Source organism: Clinocottus analis, unplaced genomic scaffold (genome assembly GCF_023055335.1).
Source record: "Clinocottus analis isolate CAN_PGR_092001 unplaced genomic scaffold, fCliAna1.0.p SCAF_63, whole genome shotgun sequence".
Classification (NCBI taxonomy): Eukaryota; Metazoa; Chordata; class Actinopteri; order Perciformes; family Cottidae; genus Clinocottus; species Clinocottus analis.
In genome coordinates this window covers 107,501-111,431 of record NW_027176222.1, presented here as the reverse complement: position 1 = coordinate 111,431, position 3,931 = coordinate 107,501, and positions in this window count along the sequence as shown.

The following is a 3,931-nucleotide window of genomic DNA, read 5'->3' as shown; positions in this document are numbered from 1 at the left end:
GTCTCCACGACCGTCTTTGCCTCTTGGTCGGGGATAGCGTATGCCTCAGGCCACTTGGTGAAGTAGTCGATGGCTGTGAGAACGTAGCGATTCCCTCTGTCCGAACGGGGCAGCGGCCCCACCACATCCACGGCTACTCGTTCCATTGGTGCACCCACGAGAGACTGCTGTAGCGCCGCATGTGAGCGGCCTGGAGGTCCCTTTCGTGCTGTGCAGAGATCGCAGCGACGGCAGAAATCCTCCACATCTCTCCTGCACTGCCCCCAGTAGAAGCCCTGGCGTAGGCGACGTAGTGTTTTGGACACCCCGAAGTGCCCTGACCCTGCAGCCCCGTGCATGGACTCATCACCGCGACACGCAGCCCCTTGGGGACCACCATCTGCCATTTTGCCTCCCCTGTTGCTGGCTCCTTCCAGGCCCGCTGGAGTACGCCCAGACTCAGGCGTAGTGATTCGAATTGTGACCACACCCCTTTGAGGGATTTGGAGGACCCGGCTACCTCCTCCCACTGCGGCCGCTGCCCGGCGCCCACCCACTGTATGGCCGCGTGTACGTCCGTGTCCTGACTCTGTTGGCGTTTCCACTCGACCAGGTCCACCGCATGCCGCTCCGTGACCTCCTCCAGCCGTCTTACCACCGCACAGTCCCCCTCCTCTCTCAGGTCCTGCTCTCTGGACTCCCTTCGGTCACAATACCGGCACTCGTCAACGGCACAAGGGCGCCTTGAGAGCGCGTCGGCGTTGGTGTGTCGTGCCCCGGCCCGATGCTCCACAACGAACGAAAGGATTGGAACTCCTCCAGCCACCTGGCCACCTGCCCCTCCGGCTCTTTGAATGACATGAGCCACTGCAGAGCCGCATGGTCCGTCCTCACGGTGAACGCCCGCCCACACAGGTAGTATTTGAAGTGACGGACTGACAGCACGACCGCCAGGAGCTCCCTGCGGGTGACGCAGTAGCGGCGCTCAGCTTTGTTGAATGACCGACTGAAATACACCACCACCCGTTCTCCGTCTGGTCTTAACTGCGAGAGCACCCCCCCCGATACCCCCCCCCCGCTGGCGTCCGTGTCCAAGGTAAAAGGCAAGTTGGGGTCGGCGGCGGCCAGCACTGGAGCCTTAATCAGGGACCCCCGCAGACTGTCAAACGCTGCCTGGCACTCCTCTGTCCAGGAGAACTCCCTGTCCTTCTGGAGCAACTGAAACAGTGGCGCCGCTGTCCCCCCGAATCCCATTACAAACCTCCTGTAATACAAGGACAGGCCCAGGAAGCTTTTTAGCTGTTTCGGATTGGTGGGAGTAGGCCAGTCGGCGACTGCCTGCACTTTCTCCTGCAAGGTGCCGACGCCTTCGGCTCCTACCCTGTGCCCCAGGAAGGACACCTCCCTCTGAAGAAAGTGGCACTTCTCCGGGTGCAGTTTCAGGCCCGCTGACCTGATCCTGCCCAGCGCTAACTGCAGTGATGCCAGTGCGCACTCGAACGAGTTGCCATGTGCCAGGATGTCATCCAGGTAGACCAGGCACTGCTAACGGGGAACCCCTTCCAACACCCTGTCCATTAACCGAACGAATGTGGCAGGGGCATTGCACAGTCCAAAACTCAGGACCTTAAACTGCCACAGGCCCCGTCCGGTGCAGAACGCCGTCTTTGGTCGGGACTCTGGAGCGAGCGGAACCTGATAGTAGCCGCTGCGCAGGTCCAGTGAGGAGAACCATGAGGACCCTGAGACCAGGTCCAGGGACTCATCGATACGGGGCAGTGGGTACGAATCTTTCCGTGTTACCCCATTCACCGGCCTGTAGTCGGCGCAGAGTCTCCAGCCCCGCGTCTTCTTCGGCACCATGACCACAGCGGCCGCCCACGGACTGTCTGAAGGCTCTATAATGCCGGCTTGGAGCATGCCTGCAACCGCTTCATCGCAAGCATGTTGGCGCGCTCGTGGGAGGCGGCGGGGGCGGCACTTAATAGGCCTTGCGTCCCCTGTGTCTATCACATGCACTGCTAGGTGAGTTTGTCCTACCTCTTCTTCGTTCCTGGCGAAGATGCCCCGGAACTCCCATAGCACCTGCCACAGCTGCTCCTGCTGGCGGGGGTGCAACCCGTCCCGGTTCTTGTCCCATATTGCTTTCATCGCTGCCAGCAATTCTTGGTCCTCTTCCTGCACAGTGGGGTCAGCCACGGCTGCGCTAACGCCTGATTCTGAGGAAACAGAGGGGGACAGATCTTCGGGTTCCACCTCTGTTGCACTTGCTGATGGGACAGACAGGGGCAGAGTAGGGGAGATGGTGGGGCTCATTGTGATGCACGGCCCTTTTTGGAAGCTCACTGTGCCCTGTTGAAGGTCCAGCTGGCAGCCCGCGGCCTTCAAAAAGTCCAGACCTAATATGCATGGGTCTTGTACGGTTGCTACCCACACCAGGTGGGACACTGTCACCCCCCCCCCACCGATAATGTCAGCCTCGCTCTGCCCTCCATGGGAGCCAACTCTCCCGTGACCGTGCGCAGACGCACCGAGGTGGGGTCAAGTACAGAGTTAACTGGAACCATCTCCGGTCTTACTAATGTCACTGTTGACCCAGTGTCCACCAAAGCCATGCAGGCCACTCCTTCCACCATCACTGAGACATAATAAGAGTCGCCCTTACCCGTACGCCCCACCGCCACTACAGACGACATCCGATCCTGCGGCACACAGAGCCTGACTCCCCCGGTTGTGCTGGTGGGCCCCCTCGTCCGTTGTAGGGGACTGTGAGCCTGGGGTTGGAGTTGTCGTCGGGGTCCGCATCTTCTCCTTTATGCGGGCCCCGAACCGTTTCCCTGCGACCTGCTTGACGTGGGGCACTCTCGGGCTAGGTGCCCCGGTTGTCCACACCCCCAGCAAATCCTGGGACCTGGCCGTGGCCGGTTGGTTTGCTGCAGCGACACAGCTCTGATCAACTCAGTCATCTCGGTCAGCCATGCCGGTCTCTCCTCCTCAGCAGGCCTCGCCATCGCAGTCCTCACAGTCTGTAGTCCTTCTCTCCGACCGTCTCCGGCTACTACACTCCCCACATTCTCCCTTTCCACAGCCATCTCTAAGGCTGCCTGGAGGGACTGTGGGTGCTGCAGCTGCACTTGAACCCGTAAGTCTGCTGGATGGATGGCCCGAATGAACTGGTCCCGTGCCAGCTCGCTTTGAACTGTAGGAGGCATATGGCTGTACGCCCTTCGTGATAGACTCTCCACGTCGTTAGCTAACGTCCGCAGCGGCTCTCCTGGTTTTCTGCAGTGGTTGTTCAGCTCGTTACGCAGTAATCCCGGCTGCACGCACTGCCCAAACCGTCTCTGAAGGGACCCCACCAGTGCGTTGTAGTCTTGCCTTTCTTCCGGGCTCAGCAAAAGCAGGCACGATAAAGCATCGTCTGTAAGACACAGCGCCAGCTGCAGGGCTTTTGTCTTTATAGGCCACTCGGCGGCATTGGCCAGCAGCTCAAATTGAGCCAGGAAAGCCTCCCAGTCCGACCGACCCGCGTACCTGGGTGTCTTTATTGCCGGAACTGCCACGGTGCGCCAAGCGCTGCTGTTGTCGCGCTCATTCTCCGGAGAAACGGCGTGAATTGCCGGCGACGGGCTCATACCTGCGTCCCGAGCCATCCTCACCGTAGCCTCTCTCAGGCGGTCGCGCGCCTCCCTGAGGCTCGTGGACGCGCCGTCAGTCCCCCCGACAGCTCCTTTCTCCTCCATGCTTCTGTCTTCCTCCTTCACCCGCGGTCCATTGTCGCTCACGAGCTAACCACTGGCTCCGCTCGGTTGGCTCGCTCGGTTAGCCGCTGTCCCGGCTCGAATCAGCTCCACAGCGGCTTACTCACGTCCGGTAAATCACTTCTGACACCAGTGTAAAGTCCACCGCAGGAAGACTCACAGATGTTAGTCTCGTTCACTTGTTGGTTTAT